We start from the raw sequence: 21,719 nt of genomic DNA on the forward strand, positions 1-21,719 counted from the left end.
GCCACAGGCGGCTCTTTGGACCCTTGAGTGTGGCTCTTTCACAAAATACCACGGCCTGGGCGAGTCTATGTTGGAGAAGTGGCGTTAGAAGAAGTTTAAGTTTAAAAAATGTGGCTCTCCAAAGAAATCTCAATCATTGTGCTGTTGGTATTGATATTTGGCTCTGTTGACTAATGAGTTTGCCGACCACTGGGATGGAATAATCAATGACAGCCAGCAGGGGGCGCCCATTAGACTTGGTGCTGTTCCCAGGGCCACAGTAGCTACCGCAGACCCAGGTCTTAGGCTGCCTCCTGGGTGCAGGGAGAGGGGGCGCTGGGCTCTCCCTTCCTTCCCTGGCCTTTTAATTCCAGGCCCCAGGCGCTCCTCACACTGGCTCCCGGGCCCACCAGCATTTCCAGAGGAGAGCATAGCGCTAGGATTAAGTGTGAGCTCCAGACAAAGGAACTGATATTTTAATTGAGGAGTTTCCAGGGGCAGGGGCCTGCAGAACAGCCTGCGCCTGTTTGAATCATTAACTGCAGACCAGCTGCTCCTCCGGCCACCATCCGGCCCCCTCCACCCCATCTTTTGAGTGAGATTTCAAAGCAGGTTGAAGGACTCTGTGCACTTGCCTTTTAACCTTTTAGAAACGGACAGCGTGACTCCAGTGCCATCAGTTCCCGTTTGGAAATTCAAACACGGTCTTTTCCTAACACACGATCCCCATTTGGATAGAATCCTAAGAAGAATGTTATAAGAACCAACGTTTTTAGCCCTAGCTGGTTTGGCTCAGTGGATAGAGCACTGGCCTGCGGACTGAAGGGTCCCGGCTTCGATTCCCGTCAAGGGCACATTACCTGGGTTGCAGGCTCGATCCCTAGTACGGGGGCAGGAGGCAGCCACGCAATGATTCTCATCATTGATGTTTCTCCCTCTCCCTCTCCCTTCCTAAAATCAATAAATTTTTAAAAAGAGCCAATATTTTCAGATTTATGGTTTCAAAGTTCACTTCCAACCGTGATCTCAGCTGAGCTTCACAACAACTCTCTCTGTGTGTCTCTCCCATTCCCTTCCACTTTCTCTAAAAACCAATGGGGAAACAAAAAAAAACAAAAAAAAAAAACAAAAGTGGGGGCTGGTTAAATGAGGGGATCACTGCTAAGGAGGTCATATTTGGGCTGAAATCTGAAGGAGCCAGCACTCAAAATAACACCTGCCTCAAAACCGGGTGACATGGGTCAAGATGGCTAACGGACTGCAGTATCAATAGGTGGTGATGCCTTCAGACGTTTTTAATCCTGGCATCCAGCCCACAGCCCGGCCTGGCGGCTCTCCCCATCCCCAGTGCCCCAGTGGGGCCCAGTAAGTCACAAGGTCCCACCCCTTCCTTGTGCAGCTTACACAGCCTCCAGACCGAGGTCAAAGCCCTCGCATCTGAGCAGCCATGGCCACTTCAGAGAGGAGCATCACTAGTCTCAGAGGGGCTCACAGGCCGCCAAGGAGAGCAGAGGGAGCTCCGTTTCCTGGCGCAGGGAGATCAGATCCAGGGATGCCTGCAGCTGCCCTCAGAACCCATCTTGACATTGGGACTCGCTTTCCTTTGCTGCCATCTGGTGGTCAGACATGGGAACAACAGCCTGAGGTGTGGGAGGCTGCTTCCCACAATCAACTCAAATGGTTGACTCCCTGTTAACCAGGCGCTGTTCTGGCCTTTGGTGCTGGACATGGAGCTGTGGACAGAGCTGACAGAACCCCCTGTCCTCATGGGGCGTGCGCTCCAACTGGCCGCGTCAAACACAGCTGCATAAAGGCTGGCTCCTTCCCGCCTGGCAGGGAGAGGACAAGGGTTTGGGGAGAAAGGAACTGCCTAGACCACAGAGCTTGCAAGTGGAAAAACTGACCTGAGAACTCCCTGCACAGCCCCCCTTGCCTTCCCGGGAGTCAGGCAGAAGGATGGGAGGTTGGCTCTCAGATTTTGTGTAAATGGCTTCATTGGAGTCACCTCTCAACCATCCAAGTACCAATCCTGAGTCTGGATGTCTCCATTGTCTCCTTCTCTGCTGCTCTAACGTGCTGGCCACTTAGAATATGTGCTCATCCCCACACCGGCCAGAACTGGTCCTGAGATGCTGCTGAGCACCATGTCCTGGAGCTCCATCCCTCCTCGCGGGCTTCCTGCACAGCTGTCCTGACAGCTTGGGCGGGTGAAACCTGCCCCTCCTCCCACTGCCCTTCCCGGGTGGGTTCCAGGGATGTAGAGGGAACCATAGAAGTATGACAACACTGCTGGTTAGTAGCAGAGCCCGGACTCAAAGACGAATCTTATGTCGGACAACCCATGCCCTCGAGAAGCTTGTCCCCCTGCCCCTCGCAGACGCCTGGCACCACATCCTCCCATCGGTGGTACGTGTTCACCTTTGGTGCCATATCCATGCACCCAGGACCTCTCCAAAGTCCCTTAAATGAAAGTACAAAGGCTTCCCTCTTCCGAAGGCCGGTCCAGGTCAGCCCAGCTCCATCCCAGGCCCTTCTGCACGTCAAATATAGACTCCGCCTGTATGTCAGAATCTTTGACATTCACCAAAGTAGAAGAAAGACGACATCCCAAGAGGGATGGGGCAGAGAAAAGCTAGACACTCAGACAGCTGGCCAAGGTTTATAAGCTAGGACAGGGTCCGAGCCCAGGGCTCAGCCACACAACGGCCAGCCCTACTGTCTCAGAGAATGCCAGTGCGCGGCCAGGCTAGGGAACATCTCATCGCTGTTTTTAAAGTGACACCAACAGAGGTTACATGATGTGCCCACACAGACCCCGCACCTGAGGTTCAAAACTGAAACTGGAGTCCTAGGGATCCCAGTGTATGTGACCCCAAGGCTGGTAACTCCACCGCCTGGGGTGCTCCTCCCCCCACTAGGCAGTGACTAAGGCCTGCGTTAGAAACCCTCCCTCGTGGTCTCTATGGCCTTGGGCATGTTGTTAACCCCTCCAAGCCTCCATGTTCTTCTCTAAAACTGAGGACAATCAATAATGGAACCTACCACATAGGTTTGTTCCATGGATTAGAAGAGAGAATATATCGAAAACATCTTTTGGAATATGAAAAAGCTCAAATACTGTTAGCTCGTATTATACGACAGTGGCCCCGTTCTAATCTTTAGGAAGGTTTTTAGCTATTCAGAGAGTCAGCTAAGGTAAAACTTACAGGGAGTAGACCATACAGGAAGTCTGGAGCCATAAACCTCCCAATGACAAAGTTTGGATTTGTTCCTTTAAGTTACTTTGAAATTGCCCTTCAATAAGATCTTATAGGCAAGAGCATTCCTTCTTTCCTGATATTTTCTTGTATCACAAAACATACTGATTTTAGATTCCCCAGACCAATCAGAATGGGAAATTACCGTGCTGCTGTTTATCTTCAAATACTGTCTGTGACCGTCTGCCTGGCAGCCCAGGACTGGAAATAGCAGTCCTTAGATAACAGTAGGAGCCAAAAATATCACATTCAGTGGAATAATTTAGTCACTTTAACCCAGACACTTCTTTTACTGTCCTTATTTTCAAAAGTAACGTTGGATATAGGTTTCTCTATCCCTTATATCCCGATGGAACATCCACACACAGATAAAGCACAACCCCTGGTACTCTTTCTCCCCCCCCCCCATTCATATATTCAAATAACATGTGTTGAGTGCCCACATAACAGTGCCAGTCACATACTAGGTGCTAGGGCCAATAGTGAACAAGCCAGGGACATGGTTCCTGCCCCCTGAGGCCTCTGGGCTAGCAGAGAGATAGTAAATCAACATTGAGAAGAATAACTATATCATTGTAATTGTAATAAGAGCTGAGTGAACAAACCAGGGGGCTCTCAGAGCTTTGGACAGGTTGCCCGTGGGCCCTGAAAGAGGGTGGTCCCTTCCTATTTCACTGAGCCGAACATGGAGGGGAAGGGCCCAGTAGTGGACACATATGGTTTTAGGCGAAAACCCTGCCCGACCAAAATCACAAAGCAGGGAGTTGTGTGGGAGGCACCATCAGGTCAGGTTTGTGTGGCTGACACAGGAAGTTCAGCTGGCTCAACATCGGTTCCAACCTTTTCCTAAGGTCTCTCTCTTCTGGTGCTGCAAAGACTGGAAATTTGAAAAACACATTTTCCTGACTCCCTTGCAGCTAGGGCTCTGGGTGTGATTCAGGGTTCCCTACTGGTCTTGCTGACTCAAGATAAGTGCAGAACTGGGTTAACTGGGGAGAGATGAGTCCGTGGGCAAGGCATCGTTTTGCTGCCGCAGATCTGGAAGGGATGGCACAGGTCTGAGCCAAGGGTTGAACTGTGGCATGAGTAAGAAACACTTGATTTTTACCTCAGACAGCCACCACCTCTTATTTTTCTTCTAATCCCAAGAAGGCCACACTAGCCTTTGTTAACTAGCACATTCTCAGAATCTGAAACTTACTCTCCAAGATGTGCTTTTAAAGTTGTAAAATGTTGAGGTTTTTTTTTTTTACTTTTAGAATTTCAAGCCTTCTGGAATGTTTCCTATAAATAATTTGAAGTAGGAATCATTTTTTTCCTTCTGACAAGCTAATTAACATCAACTCCACATGTTAAATATTTATTAAACAGTCCTCTCCCCACTGTCATTGCCATCATATGTCAAGCTCCCAGTTTTCTGTGTAAAACTGTTTCTCGAGTATTCATCCTGTTATGTTATTTACAACATGTCTGAAAGCTTGAGAAATGTAAAATTAGTTTATTGTAAAATAATATATTCATTCCATTCTTCAAATCACATGCTCAATGTATATTCTCTTGGTCAAGAAAGTAAAAAACTAGCTCAAATTCAAGGGGTAAGAAAAGAAACTCCTTTTAAGGGGAGGACTTGCAAAGGATGGGCAAAAAAATTGAGTATAATTTTTAAATTAATCTGTCATAGGCAATTTCTCTCTTTACCTCTAATGATGCTTAAATATTTAACACGCTTGTTAATATTTGATCTATTTATTTAACATTACTTTATATTTTCCCTACAAAGTCCAAATTGTTTTAATATTGCTTACATACTAAAATCAGATAAATTAGAAGAGAGAATATATCGTGTTTTAAATCCTTACAAGTCCCATTCCCATCTTTCATGCATTTATTGTCCAAATTTTACTTCCTTTATTTGACTTAAATATGAAAGCTGTGTGTGTCATATGCAGATTTAACTCACTGTAGATAATTACATACATATTTCATCTTTCATATACATTGTTCACAGCTTCTTCTTACATCTTCTCTCTTCCATGTTCATTTTTCTTCTTGATGAATTTTTATCGTTCTGTAGTTCTTCCAGCAAATACGTCTGAGCTATAACTTCCTTTCCTCTTTGTAGGCTAAAAATAGCATTACTTTGCATTTACTCTTGAATGATTATTTGGTTCTCTGGGTGAGAGTTATGTTATCTCTGCACGTCGATGGAGGAAAGTTTTATATATATACTGAGGACTTCAAAACCAAATTTCAAATATAGTATTACTTTTATGGGAGAGGTAGGTTTAATAGTGCATCAACTTAAAAGAACTGACTAAAGGAAAATAATAAGGTCATTGTTATGTACATGTTACTCACTGGAAAAACCAAAGTATGAGAAACACCTCTTTAGCCATCCTAAGTTCCCGGCCCTGCCCCATAAGGCCGGGCGGATCAGCCAGCTGAACTCCAAATGACAATGTGTAAAAAGCAGGTCTGTAGAACGTTTCTCTCTACAGACTTTTCCAGAATTCCCTGGCACTTTGCAAAAGTGCTTCTTTTATCACTTTCAGTGTAGGGGAGCAGTAGGTGTAGGACTCGCTTTGGAAGGAAGAAACCAGAAATAGCTGGTTACTGAGACATGAAGAGACAACTGAGAAGTCTCCGAAGTCCCCAAGGGGAGAATCCCATTTACAGGGGCAAAGTGACAACCGCCCCATCGATTTCGATTTCTAGGTCTCCCTCCCCCACCCTCCCATCTGTTCTTCCCCTGAGCAGAGGGCCCAGATGCAACCCACAAGCCCCCTCTAACGCCATTAAGTGAAACAGTCAATATAAACTTAATATTGACCCTCCCCAATGGCATGACGCTAAACACAATACCCAGGCTCACCCATCTCCTGTCAAAGGTCCATATGCTCCCACTCCCAGGCCGCACTGGTTTGGAGGGAAAGAAATCAGTGCTCAGACAGCTGCCCTGGGCCGACGCTCAGTGGGCGAACTGCCCTGCAGAGTGAGCTGTGGAGTCAGAAGGAAGAGGGAGTCCGCCCCTTGTTCTCCCGTCCCGGGACTCGAGAAGGAGGATGACTTCCCTGGAGCCTCATCCACAAGTCGCGGGAGTCTGGAAACCATTTTTAGAAAGTGGAACGTCTGTTCTTAAGGCGGGAGAAAATGGACACGGTCCTAAGTCCCCCGAAGGGGATGTCAATTCTCTTTCTACAAAACAGTCTGGGGGCATCTATTTAAAAATACACATGCTCTCCCCCACCGCCTGCATTGTCTTGAGAGAATCCAGGGTGTAAATACATAATACATACGGATATTCACTGTATGGCTATTTGCGATGGCAAAACGCTGGAAACAACTAGGAAATTAGATGAAGAACTATGGTATCTATGCTATGAAATGGTATGTATCTCTTACAAATAAAGAGGGTGTGTGTATGTGTGTGCACGCGCAAGCTCGCGTGCGTGAACTGGAGGAATGTCCATGACATATTATTAACTAGAAAAAAGTAGTAAGTGGGAAAAAGCAAGCATTAGTTATTTATTAGTTATTTTCCCTGCAAACAATGCAGGTGACAATGGCCAGCAGAATCGGAGCTGACCAGAATCCATAGCGTGTCCCCTCAGGGGTTAAGCGGCTGCCTGTCCAGAGGGACCTGAACTCACTCAAGGTCCTGGGGTCACTGGGGTTAACATAATCTCTCTGAGACTCTCCCTCCAGAACGTTATTTACTCCCCAGTCCCAGCTTTAACTGGAGGATGCTAATCTGCTAATGGCCCTTTCAAGACAGGCACAGGTCCAGCATCTTCTACCCAGGGACCACAGGGCTTTCTGTGCAGATCAATGCTGGCTACTCCATCTGCAATGCTCTGCCTGGATAAAGGCCAGCGGCCTTGCCGTTAGCAATAATAGGTGTCCGACCATCACGCCCATGGAGGGAGCCAGCAGGTCTCATCCAGTACATGATGCCTCTGAGTGCTCTGCGGGCAAGGAACGGCTCCAGACAGACAGACTCAGCACGGAGATCTCACAGACATGGACGCCAGAGGAGAAAGTCCTCAGAGAAACTAATACGATGCCTGCAGGTCACAGATGCGGAACTGATGACAGAGACCTTTTCTTAAGACACAATTTTGACTGTGTCATCCCCATCCTTCATGGCTCCCCATCAACTGCAGAATAATCGTAATAATAACAACATCAGCAAGACTATAGTTCATCACATACAACCCACCATCAATTAGAAGCTGTGCCTTCTCTTGTCTAGCTCTAAAAATATATCTATCTCCCAATGAAATGGTAACACACAGTCCTGTGAGGTGTAGGAATCGATCGCACCAGCATCTTGCTGTTGTTAAATGTTTCTCATCTATTTTGAGGAATTTGGCAATTTTTATTGCCAGCGGATGTAGTGTTTTGTGTTTGAGGGGCAGCCCTGGTCACACGCACGGTGGTAAAACGGAACAACATCATCATGTAGGTGTGTTCCTGCTCTGAACCAGTAAGGCACTGCGAGCAAATACAGAATTGTTGTTATCCTGCCGATAAAGATTTGCCTCACTACTTTCAAATCTCCTGCCTGCTGCTGTTTCCATGCTTTTTAGCAGGTGTAACTTTTTAATCCAAAGTCAAATGACAGTGTATTCTTTTAGATATATTTTAATTGGCAACGAAACTCAACACCCATTAAGTCAACTGTGTGTATCGTGCGATGGAAATCAGGACAATATGGACAGTGTGCCTAAGTTCACATGTGCACCAAGATAACCCTATGTGATGGCAGGAATTGCAAAGTATCAGAAATACATGCAAAGTTGAGAGATTTTATCCTACCAAAGAACAACGTGCATCTTGAAATCAATGAAAAAAAGAACAAGAGCCGAAACCGGTTTGGCTCAGTGGATAGAGCGTTGGCCTGTGGACCAAAGGGTCCCAGGTTTGATTCCGGTCAAGGGCACGTACCTTGGTTGTGGACACATCCCCAGTAGAGGGTGTGCAGGAGGCAGCTGATTGATGTTTCTCTCTAACTCTCTATCCCTTTCCCTTCCTCTCTGTAAAAGATCAATAAAATACTAAAAAAAAAAAAAAAAAAAAAAAAAAAGGGAGGGGGGAATCAATGAAAGAACAAGAGCTAGTGCTTATTGAGCACTTACTGTATGTCAGGCATGTTTCCAGTTCTTTTCAAGTCTAATAAATGTAACTTTAGCACAACACTAGAAGAAAATACCAGGTGCCCATTTTATAGGGGAGGAATAAAAAGCTCAGATAGACAAACTTTTCCGAGGCCACACGGACTCCTCCCCTTTTACTACTTCCCCTGGCCAACCCTCCCTCGTCTCTGAAGACTGGATTCAGATGTTGCCTCCTTCCCAAGCTGGCCATGACAGTTCCTCCTGAAACCTGAGTTAGGAGCCTGCGCTGTGCTTCTCTCACAGGTGAACTTCCTTCTCTGTGGCTCATTTCATCACCTTACATTTCATCCCCTTCTCGGAGCTGGTGGTAGGTAACATGCAGGGGTTCAGAGTCCTGGCCAGTGGCTTATGTGACCGGCCCGGCCTTTGTGCTGGTGAGTCAGGGCAATGGTGTGGATGCACATGTCTGTCTGTCTCTCCTATTGAACCCTCTTCTCATCCTCTCCATGGAGCCCTGCGCCTGGCACATTCTGGGCACCTCATCAACGTTCACAGAAGTGAGTCTATTGAGATGGGCCATGGTCACCCAGCAAGCCAAATGGGTTTGTCCATCCAGCCCTGGGAACAATCTGTAGAGGACCCATCCGATCCCCGTTAGCAGGATCAGCATGAGCACAGGCAGGGAGCTAGGAAAAGAGATGCCTGAGAAGCAAAAGAGGTTCTGATGACAGCCACAGAGGGGAGCACGGGAGAGCCAGGGAGCCCCCGTTCATCACTGAAGCCTGGAGCCAGGAGGACCCTGTAGAGACTGGATCTGCCAGATTCAGGGAAAGGAAAGCCAAACCCAGGAGGGGTCCTTCCTGGCCAGAGGCTCTCAGGCAGCTGCAGGTCCCGCCAAGGGCCCCATCTACTCCACCCTCCCCCCCTTCCCCCCCAGCCTAGGCGGCTGGTGGCTGAGCTCTTTCAAATTCAAAGGCAAGAATCACACAGCAGGTGGTTCCCATAAACAGACTAGGATTCTAAACAGATCACTTTCCTCTGGGAAGGCTTTTTCCTTTGGCAAGGAGCTTACTTTGCTACATTTAGGCCCAAGACACATTTACCAACAGAGTTTAAAATGACGGAGAGGCAGACATGTCTGAGGAAAGGGCTGCTGGGCGCTCTCAGGACAACTCCACCAGCTGATCCTCATACAAATCCTGGCTGGAATCAATCACCCTTGGCATAAACGGCAGGGATGAATCTGGGCCAAGACAGTAGAACACTGGGACTGGCAGCGGCACCCAGTCCACTGAAAACTGGCAGCAGGAGCTCGCCCGGGGCGGTGACAGACTCCCCGGGTTTCTAACCCATCCCAGGGGGTGTGGAGAGAATCCTGGACCTAAAAGAGGGCACTCCTGGATGGGAAACCCTGTCTCCTGCATCGCAGTCCCTTGCCCTCTGCCACTCTGAGTCCAACACCATGGCAAGAGTGTCCTCCTGCTACAAATTATTTTTAAAAAGTCCCCACTCGTTCCTGTGTCCTGGTATTTGTTTCTCACATGGTGCAATGACTTACAGCTGAAACTATCTCTACAAGACCTTAAGAGATTTTATTAAAGAGGAGGTCTGGCCTGGCTCAGTTACTGAGCATCAACCTATGAACCAGGAGGTCACGGTTCAATTCCCAATCAGGACACATGCCCGGGTTATGGGCTCCATCCCCAGTAGGGGGCATGCAGGAGGCAGCTGAACAATGATTCTCCTTCGTCATTGAAGTTTCTATCGCTCTCTTCCTCTCCCTTCATCTCTGAAATCAATAAAAAGATTATTTTTTTTTTAAAGAGCAGGTCTTTCTGTCCCTTTTGAACCCCAGTCAGCCATTCCTCTGGACCTGTGAAATGCAGTAGTTGTTCTGGCCAAAGTCCAAAGTGCCAGCACAAACCACCACCAAGTGCACGGACCTGGGCTCTGCGTGTCTTGCTACTGTGAGGGGCCATCCTGTGTTAGCTGAAGTGAGAGGCCTTGTGAGTCAATTACGTGTTGGCAGAGCAAAATCACTGTTATGCAATCCAGGAGGTTCAGCGGAAACATGTGCAGGAATTCCAACATGCTATCATTTAGTCCAGAGACTAGTAATTACTGTGGGGTAATCATTTCACACCAAGGAAATCACCATCTTCCACAAGAAGCATGCATTGTCTCCAGGGAGGTTTCCAAGGACGGAGAGGCTCCCTGGGCACGAGCTGAGAGCTGAAACTGAAAGTCCCAGCAAGGTGGGGCAAGGAGGTGACCCCACGTGTGCACCTACTATGTGCGAGGAACCGTGAGGAAGTACAGAGAGAAGGTGACATTGAATCCTTTTCCGTTAAGACACCTTTACCTTTGTGTGTCTGTGTATCTGACCTTCTCTCACCTTCCCCAGGCATCTATCTGCCTCGGCAAAGAAGACTGTGATTTATTTTACCTGGGCAAGAGGATTAGGATTCTCACAGCAGATGTGCGAAGAGGAAGGAAGAACATTTGGGATTCAGATTTTGCCTACTAAAATAGAATTTCCGGGACAATATTTTGAAAGCCATATTTTATTGAGATCTATGGTAGATATTCCGGAAGTGCCAATTTCCATATCAAAAGCCAGGCCTGCCTGACAGGAGCACTGACTGAGGTTTTTCTCAGCGGGGCACGGAGCATGGTTAGCATGGGACGCCGTGGAGGCCCCTCCGGAAAGACAGGGAAACTGGGAGCCTTTCCGACCCAGCGGAGAAAGGAGAATGAAGCAGGGAAGTGAGCAACCAGACACGGGGGCAGTGGCTGCGACCTCTAGAATTTCAAAAGAGAAGAAGACAGTTCAAAGGCTTTCCCAGAGACTCCTGGTGACAGTCACCCCCAGCATGGGACAGCCACACCGATTAGTCAGGCCGAGAGACAGCCTAAATCAGTGGTCGGCAAACTCATTAGTCAAGAGAGCCAACTATCAACAGTGACAACGATTGAAATTTCTTTAGAGAGCCACATTTTTTAAACTTAAACTTCTTCTAACGCCACTTCTTCAAAATAGACTTTCCCAGGCCATGGTAGTTTGTGGAAGAGCCACACTCAAGGGGCCAAAGAGCTGCATGTGGTTCTCAAGCCGCAGTTTGCCGACCACGAACCTAAATGTTTGTTCCTGAGCTACCATTAGCCCCACCCAATCCCCAGCATGGAATGGACCCAGAAGTTTCTGCCTTTCTGTTGAAGAAATTGGAAGGAAACTGCACTGAGGGCTTCTGCTGGCCTCCCAAGGTCAAGGAGTAAAGTGGCAGAGACACTCGGACCAAGTGATGGGCAACCAGGCCAGGAGAAAGAGAAAGAGGGGGTGGGCACGCATGCGTCACACAGCTGTCCCTTAATCCATCATTCAAAGGGCAATGGGATGAACACGACTGGCCTAGACTAACCATGACTCCTTTCGTTGGCCGGGCCCTCCCTTCCCAGCTGCAGAGGAAGCCAGGCTCCGGTTAAACCGGAGGAAGGGCCGTGGCTGTGGCTGTGGCTGAGGAAGCATCAGTGTCTCCCACAGCTCACACATGGCTGCTGCCAGAGGCTCGGGGAGAGTAAGGATCCAGTCCAGTGCACTCTGCCTGACGACAGTGACCACTCCTGCCTCGAGGACTTGTGCCCCACCAGGCCCCTCCTCTATCACCCTCCCTTGTCACCCTGGGCACCACCTTACACTCCTGGCCTCCTGGGCTACCACGCTAAAGCCCTATATCCCTCCAGGTGCCAGAGCCTCGCCAAGCACCTAAAACATATCTTACTCCTCAGGTTCCTGACACTGGGACCATGTATTAACCTGTATAAACACTATGGCCAGGAAGCCTGGTGATCCATCGTTCATAGGAAAAACAACTGAAAAGTGTTAGCACATGGACTTGAAGCCACGCCTACTGAACCCTGGATTCTTTTTTAATATATTTGTATTGATCTCAGAGAGGAAGGGAGAGGGAGAGAGAAATAGAAACATCAGTGATGAGAGAGAATCACTGACTGGCTGCCTCCTGCACTCCCCACAAGGTAGATCGAGCCCTGACTGGGGATCAAACCTTGACCCTCTGGTTCATAGGTTCCCTCAGCCACTGAGCCACACTGGCCGGGCTGAACTCTGGATTCTTCCTCTTAGCTTCCATCCATCCCCCAAGGCCACCTTCCTGCTGGGCCCTCCTATGGCATTTCCTCTGTGCCTCATGGAGGGGAGAGAGATTTCTCATTCTCTCATAAATAAGAACCAACTTTCCCTAGAGAGCTAGTTGTTACTCCGATTCACCACGAGATGGCAGCATCTGGGACTGCGGGCGCTTCCTCCCCACAGCAATAATGGGAGTATGAACGCCCAGCTGGCACCTGAAGGCTGACTCCCAGAACTCAGAAATACCAAGTACTTGCTCCTAACGCAGGCCCTCCGGGGAGTGTCCGATCTGCTTTACAGCAGCTACTGCATGACAGATCAACTGAGCTAAGTCCTGGGGGGTGAGGCGGTTACCCTCTGAGAGGTTTAGACAACCCAAGAGCAGTAGGTGTGGGAGCAGAATAAACATCTGACACGCAGAGGCCCCCAAACCTCGGTGTGTCCTGGGACCAGCAGAACAGGCCCAGGAAGAGCATCTCCTTTAGGGCAGAAAGGGGCAGCACAGCTGTCGAAGGCGGTAGAAGGTTCTCCCCTGGACGTGTGACATGTCCTCAGGGGCTCCTTGGTGGGCGATGCCCGGGGCACACTCTCCACTCGGTGCCAGGGCCTAGGAGTGTCCGCTTGTGCTTCCTAGGGAGTGGCCCATGGTGACGTGTCCGCGGGGTCGTCCAGGGAGAGGCCTCCGGGGGCCCGCCCTCGGCGGCAGCACTCGGGGTGGGAGAGGATGGGGACAGCTTCCCGGGGGTGGGCCCTGGGCTTTCCGGGAGCCCTGGCCTGGAGGTCAGGAGGCCTGGGCTCCCATGGAGCTCGGCCGTCATCGGCAGTGACCTTGGGCAAGCAAGGCAGCCTCGCGGCATCGCTTTCCCATCTAAAAATAGAGGCGATGCTTTCCTCACGCTCAGTCACAGGAGCGGACAGGGAGGAAAGGAGGTCGGGATCTGGAAGATGGGAATGAGGATGAGGGCGCAGTGCTCCACGGCCCCACTGTCCTCCCCCTTCCCTCTTCTCGGCATCTTCCCTCTGTCGCATCTCGCTCTCTGGAATGTTCTCTAACGTCAGGGGTGGGATAATACACACAGACAGGGTCCCTGGGGGGTCAGAGAGCAACCAAAGGACTTGTGTGCATGCATATTAGCATAGCCAATGGACACAGACACTGGGGCAGTGGGGGGTTGTCAGGGCTGGGAATGGCTAGAGGGGGGAAGGGGTCAATTGGGGAAAAATAAGACATTATGTAAAACTTTAGACATTTAAAAAATAAAAAAATGGAGACATGATTTCTGTCCTAAAAGAAGCCCCCATTTCCCTGCTCCAGGCACAATGCCCTCCACACAGTTCCCACTAGGCGCTGAGAAGCCCCGAACGCCTTCCAGGGTCTACACCTGCCCCAGGCTGGACCCTGAGTCTCTCCCAGCACCACCACCTGTGGTGGCCTCTGCCCAGCTGGCTCCCTCACACCAGCCTCTCCCGGCTCAGACACTCAAAGCCTGTTCCTGCCTCAGGCCTTTGTCCGTGCTGTTCCCTCCGCTAGAACCTCTTCCCTCAGGCCTTTTCACACTCGCACATTCTCTCTTCTGAGCAGTGTCCATGCCGACAGATCCCTGCGTTCCGCTCCCTCAATTGGCAAACAACTCGTCTCTCGGCTCTCAGCCTGCTCATCACTCACACCAGATCTAACCATTGTGTCTCCCTTCCACCCCTCACTGCGCGCCGCCCCCCCCCCCATACACACACACACATCCCACACTCCCCACACTCCTCCTGCCTTTACCATTCAAGCCCTCAGGCTGCTGGGTGACTTGGAATTTTGGAAAATAGCCGGCTGACCCTCTGACTGCCATGGTGCCTCTTCACCTGAGACCTCCTGTTTCCGGCTTGAGCCTTCCTTGGGGGTCTACATTCTTGTGAAGGTGACTTTACAAAGAGCAAGCAGGTAATGCCAAAACCGGTTTGGCTCGGTGGCTAGAGCGTCAGCCTGCAGAATGAAAGGTCCCAGGTTCGATTCCCGTCAGGGGCATGTACCTTGGTTGCCGACACACCCCCAGTGGAAGTTGTGCAGGAGGCAGCTGGTCAGGGGACATGCATCGGTGCTGGCATCTTTGAAAAATACAACCTGTATCCTCATACCTGTCAGGTAGGTATCTATGCCCCCGCCCTCCCTTACAGATGGTGAGACTGAGCCTGACAAAGGGGAAGTGCCTTATGCCAGGACCGCGTAGTGACTAAGGGACTGGGCCGGGATTTGGGAGAAGGGAGCCCTGAGGATGAAGGCTTGGGGATGAGAAGCTCCCCAACCTCCCCTGAGTCACTGCCAAGGGGAAGGGCAGAACAGGCTGTGCCAGGAAGCCGGGGCCCCCACTCCTGTCCCAACTTGACAGTAGGATCCCGGAGGCAAGAACACCCTTGCTCCTCTCTGGGCCCCTGCAGAGCGCAGCGCGGAGAGGGCCCCGTGGAAGGCGGGAAAAGCTTAGGTTTTCCTAGAGTTTGCTCCAGGCTGAAGCTGTGGGGTCTTGGTCACAACAAAACGGTTAGCATGAGTCCTGCATGTCACAATTACTGCTACAGCAGACGCCTCGTACACACAATCGTCATGGCCGTGCTTGTTCTGGTGGCGGGTAGAGCAGAGCGGACTTGCAGTGGGAAAGGAATACACTTTTCCTCTGTCCACACGGAGAGACCGCTTTGTGAATGAGGCCCTTTTTCACGTCGGATCATTGCTTTAGGATTTATTTTCAGAAGAGATATCATTACACCAATAAGCAACAATAGTTTAAAGCCTTCGGTACCTATTGCCAAATTCCTTTCCAATATTTCATTTTGATATATGAGCTGGTTTCGCAGTGAACTGTTTTCCTGTTAACTCCTTAAAAACTGTGGGCTGCTGGAGGCCAGAAACTGTATGTTTTTATCCCATATTACAGTGCCTGGCTGCGGGATATGTTTCAATACATATTTACTTAATGAATGAAAATGATTGAGTCTGCTCATGGTCCTATCAGCAATGAGAACACCTACTTCATTACATCCTCATTTTATCTGAACTAGAGGAAAATTCATGCACTCGGGAGTCCATCAGTTCGGCCTGCACCCTCTCGCAATCCAGGAGCCCTTGGGGGATATTCAACTGATGGCTTAGGCCCATGAGGAGCAGGCTGAAGAGCAGTCTGGCCTCCCTCTGCAAGAGACAACCGGTAGGTCAATTGGGGACAGCACTGGCTGGCAAGTGGCTGCATTCCCCTCCCACTTCCACAAGTCGCCACAGCCCCCCAATCACCATCCCCACCCTCAGCCCACTGGCAGCCTCCTTGGCTGGCCTGGCACTGCCTGCTCACCGGCCACACCCACCCCCATTGACCTTATTTGCATATTGGGCTTTTATTATGTAGGATTATAATGTAGGATATACTGAGACCAGGAAGAGAGGGAGTGGGAGAGCCAGAGGACAAATTCCTAAATATATGTATTTCATGACCTTTCTAGAAATTTCCGGGCTGTTTCAGAACTTAAAAAGGCTGACAGAATCCAAGTTTCTGACTTCCTGTTCAATATCCACCCTTCCTAACTTACATGCTCTCTTGGCCCAACTACATATTTAGAAGCAGTGTTTACTATTAACAAAAAGCAACGAGCTTTCTGCAAAATGTTTATACTGCTCGGCCTCTGTTGCTGTGTAACAAACCACCTCAAAACTTCATAACTTAAAAAAGCAACTATTTATTTACTTCAGGATCCCACAAGTCTATAATGTTTAGTCTGGGCTCAGCTGGTCTTACCCAAGCTTATCTCTGTGGACAGTTACCCACCCAGCTCCTGGCTCGACTGGAGGCTGGCTGATGGTGGAATACCAAGCCATTCTTTTCGCAGTGAAGAATATGTGATAAAGTGCAAACCACGAGGACATTAATTATTATTATTATAACAATTCTATAATACATTATAGAGTGATGCATCTCTGTATATTATCTATGTTCCTTTAATGGGAGACCAAGTCATTCCTAGCACAGTAAGAAGTCAGTTTGAAAATATAAACCAAGACTTGAATTATTGTTAATGTATTATAATTTGTATAATAATTATACTTGAATTAATTATACTTATAATTAAATATAATAATTAGTATAGTAATACTAATTACATCATATATTATAGAACTGTATTTCTGTATATATGTATGCATAAGTATTATGTAATGATTATATAACATTATATAACAGGTTTTCTAATTATAAGACATAATAATGCTGATATAATATTATTATAATAATGAATTTATCGATGACAAAATATATAAAACATTAGGTATCAGACAAGGAAGGACAGTGATCCCTTAGAGATGGGAAATAAATGAGGTGAGCCCCGCAATTGTCCCAGAGTAATGGCTTCGCCGTGGGAAGAGTTCTGTGCTTGATTAGTGATGTCTGACCTGGCTCAGGGAGGGCCAACAGCATACTGCCGGGTCCTGCGTGATTGTTATGTTAATATCTTTTCCCTTGTATGTATGCCGCTTCTCTTCCAGATTCTGACTTTCAGGACTCCTTACTGCATCTTCATGCTACTTTATGTTAGACGGTGCACAAAACATTGTATATACACCACACCCTTTGCTCCTCATGAGTGTCCAGTACATCAGTTCACACACCTTCAACTTCAAGTAATAGAATTCCCAACTCACAATGGTTTCAACTAAAATGGCACTCCTTTTGTCTGATACAAAGACATGTGGAAGCAAGGCCCCTTCACCGTTTGTTAAATCAGTTCAGCAGCAGCATGGAGGACAAGAATCTGCCCATCTTTCTCCACTGTCACCCTCTGCTGGTCCACTTGTACCTCCTGGTCCGAGCTGGCTGCCCCACGTCGAGATACTAAAGGTGGACACACACTGTCCCCCAAGAAAAGACACCTTTTCTAGACCCTGGGGGCTGCAACATAGCAGAGCACCCCTCCGACCCACACCCGACTCCAGAGCCAATGCTGTTTTTCTTTTCCAAGTGGAGTCACGGGTGATCCTGCCTCGGTTAAGGCTAATGACGAGGTGATTTGTTTGTTGACTCGTTTTCAGCAGGGAATTGAAAGCAGTAATTATGGGGTTTGACTTCTCCCACACAGGAAGTGCAAATGCAGCTTCTACCTGCAGGTCTTCTCTGAGACTCTGCAGCAAATCCACCCAACATCACACAGAAAACACTAATCATGCCACATAGTTCGGGGATAAACTAATTACCATTATTGCTGCTGAAAATACTAGGACTTACCTAATTATAGGGTCTGGGGAATGAATATGTTCATTATTTATGAATGGGACTGAGAGCCCAGGTTGGCAGGCAGGGCTTCAAGCTGGCTGCCTGGGGCAAAGAAGGTGGTCCACCTTGCTGAAGCTGGCAACTTATTCTGATGACAAAGTAGAGTTCCTGAGCCCTGGTGTAACATAAAACTAAGCAAAACAAGTGAAAATGACTGAAAGCCTATCAGCACCCAAGTGGAAAGCCAGCACCTGGGAGATGAAGCAGACGATGTGATGTAGTGGTTAGGAACACAGTCTTTGTTCCTCAGGGGCTGGGTTTGAATCCTGGCTTAGGTACTTACTGGTTATAAGATCTTGGCCAAGGTGTTTACCCTTCCTGTGCCTCGTTTTCCTCCTCTGTGAAATGGGAACAGCAATAATAACACTACCACTCTGACTATCTGTGGCACATAAGATGTGCTAGATATTATTATTCCATCTTATTGTCTCATTTAGTTGAATGTTTCTAGCACCCTGTAGGATGGATGGAACTGGATACCAGTAGGTACCATCTAGAGCTACTATCGATATGAGGGTGACAGATGATGCAGGAGGAACTCGATGATTGCAAAGACCCATCCCCCATGAGGCGACAGGCCAGATGAGTAAGTGATTTAACAGGTCACACAGATGAGCTGGCCCTCCTGCCCACAGCCACCCCCCACCCAGGGTCCTCATCTGGAAACGGGGGTTAAAAACAGCGCAGATTCTTAGGCTCATGTGAATGAGGTTGGGTCATGTCTCTTTGGTCCAGCAGCTGTCGCACAGAAAGGGCTTTCAGTGGGTGAGTGGGGGCCCTAGAGAAGATCTGCCCACCCAGAATGCATGAACTGGCATTAACTTGACCCTTGAACAACCTGGAGGTTAAGATCACTGATGCCTATTCAGTCAAAAATCCATGGATAACTTTTGATTCCAAAAAACTTAAAATGTCCCTCCAGGACACCCCACTAATAGAAAGATCCATGGATTCTCCAGTTTTCTAAATAAATGGCATAATCAATACATGCAATCAGCCCTCTGCATTCGTGGACTCCCAACCACGTGTCAAAAACAGCACTGGGATACATTGGCAAAAAACAAAAACAAAAATCTGTGTATAGCCTGGTCAGGATGGCTCAGTGGTTGAGCACTGACCCATGAACCAGGAGGTCGCTGGTTTGATTCTTGGTCAGGGCTCATGGCCAGATGATGGACTCAATCCCCAGGAGGAAGCATGCAGGAGGCAGCTGATCAATGTTTCTCTTTCGTAGATGTTTCTATTTCTCCAACCCTCTCCCTTCCTTTCTCTGAAAAATCAATAAAAACATATTTTGGGGGGAGGGGGGAAATCCATGTATAATTGGACCTACGCCGTTCAAACCCATGCTGTTCAAGGGTCAACTACATTGGGAAGGGGAGGGAGTTGCAGATAAAGTTAACTTAAAAATTTCACGATGCTATCACCCTGTGTTGGGGTGGACCCTTAACCCAAGGACAGGTGTCCTTAGAAGAGGGGAGGAAGGGAGGAGATACAAAGGAGAAGGCCTGGTGATGGCAGAAGCAAAGACTGACACTGGGCAGCCCCACGCGAAGGATGCCCGGAGCCCCAGAAGCTGGAAGGGGCCGGAAGGCTTCTCCCTGGGACTTTGGAGGAAGCGGGGCCCTGGCCATGCCTTGATTTCACACCTCTGGCCCCCACAACTGTGAATACATGTCTGCTGTCTTAAGCCGCCATGTTTGGGGTCATTTGTTACAACATCCTCAGGAAAATAAAGGCCTTAATCCACGGACACTGTTGCTATTATCTGCTGCTTTCCTCTGCCCTCACCAGAACTGGGGGAAACTTCCCCAGCCCAGGGGGCAAACCTCTGTGAGGTGCCCAGACTCGGCCACAAAGGAAAAGATCCATCCGAGGTGATCCAGGTTCCCGCTCCTGCCCCACCGGGCGAGGCTCCATCCCTGGCCGCCGCGCTGCCAGGGCCCCGGAGGCTGGCAGCACCCGCCGAGCCCAGCGCTTCCAAGCCGCCGCGGCGAGAAGGGAATAATTGTCAGCGAGATCCCAGATTGTTTTGTCACATACACTTTGCAATATGACAAGTAGGCGTCCAAAATATGCTCCAGGAGGGGGAGCAAGACGTTTTCCAAAAGCCTACTTGGCAGCCGGAGCCCCTCCGCGGGAGCCGAGCGCCAGCCTGGCTCCGGCTCGCTCCTCCTGCCACATGATGCTGTGTCACCCAGAGGGGGAGGCCCGCTGCGTGCCGCCGGGAGCCATGGAAGCATCGGCTCCGCTCCACTGGCTGCTCTGGGGTGTTTCTAGATGACGTCATAGCAAAAGCTTGACTCCCACCATCATAAATGGCAACAACCCACAGGCAGGAGGCACGTCCCTTGCGTGAGACATGAGAGCCCACCCCTTCTTCATCTGCACCACACTTGTCTGAGGTGGGATTGCTGCCATTTCTCTGTTGCAGACGAGCAAACTGAGGGAGGAGGAAGCTCAACCATTTGCCCCAGATCCCATCTCTAGGAAGAGATGGGTACCACTCCAGTTCTCCCCAGCCAGGCTGCCAGGCTGGAGATGTGAGAGCTCTGTGGCCATAGCCCATTCTTTGCTGGAATAGGACCATCGCCCACAGAGAGCGAGTGCTTGTATGTGGGGCACACTCCCTCAGGCTGGCTACTTGGGATAGGAGGTTTGAGCATAAGACTGTGAACATATGGAAAACATACAGAGTTGGAGCAGGGTTATTAAAGCAAGGCTGACTGAGCTTTCTCCCTCTCCCACCTCTTTCCCTGGAGCCCGGCAAGCAAGCCCAGATGCTAAAGAAGAGAAAGCCTTTTGTCAGGGAACTCACAGAGTTTCACTGAAGTTATGGAAGGAGGCCGACATTTTTTGTACAGAATGCGGTACAAGAGAAATATCAGCAATAGGTTAATATTTGTTGTTTAAAAAAAAAAAAAAAAGTTCAACTATGGCTGTACCGATTTATAATCTTACCAACAGTTCACGGAAGCATTATTTACAACAGACAAGCTATGTCATCAATAACTGAGTGAATACAGAAGATGTGTCACATGTATATAACGGAGTGTTAGCCATAGAGAGAGTGGAATCTTACCATTTGTGACAACATGGATGGACCTAGAGTGTATTGTGCTAAGTGAACTAAGTCAGACAGAGAAAGACAAATAGCAGATGGTTTCTTTTATACGTGGAACCTAAAAAACAAAATAAATGAACCAATGAAACAGAAACAAATTAATCAATGCAGAGAACAAATGGATGGTCACCAGGTGGGGAGGGAAGTTGGTGGACAGGTGACCAAGGTGAAAGGATTAAGAAGTACAATCAGCCAGTTGTAAAAATAGACCTGAGGATGTCAAGTACAGCACAGGAAATATGGCCAATAATATTGTGATAACCATGCATGGTGTCAGATGAGTACTAGACATATTGGGGTGACCACTTTATAAGGTATATAAAGGTCTAATTCCTAGGTTATACACCTGAAACTAATTCATGTCAACTGTATTTCAAAAATAAGTTTGAAAATAATTTTTAAGGGGTTAATTGAAGGCAGATAATTCCATGGGACTCTTTCCTTTTCCTTTTTACTCATAAGATCTTACTATAGGTTGTTCACCCCACATTCACTCCTCCTTTTTTCCTTCCTAACCAAACTTGGGTTGTGTTCTCTCCCTCTCTCCCCAGTCAGACTAAATGGTAGTGGACCTCACTCCCAGTTCCAGGATGGGCATGATGGACCTAAGGGTCATCCTGTTCCCCCTGCCAGCAACTGGTTTAGAAATGGCCATCCTCCAGCTCCAGCCAAGGAAACACGAGAGGAAGTCTTCCGGGGCTAGCGGTGGCTTAATGGCTTCCAGGGAAAATGTCTTTGCTTCTAAGAAAGAGACACAGAAAGGAATGGACCCCTCCTTCCTCTAGGTCTTGTCAT

Source organism: Pipistrellus kuhlii, unplaced genomic scaffold (assembly GCF_014108245.1).
Source record: "Pipistrellus kuhlii isolate mPipKuh1 unplaced genomic scaffold, mPipKuh1.p scaffold_m20_p_14, whole genome shotgun sequence".
Classification (NCBI taxonomy): Eukaryota; Metazoa; Chordata; class Mammalia; order Chiroptera; family Vespertilionidae; genus Pipistrellus; species Pipistrellus kuhlii.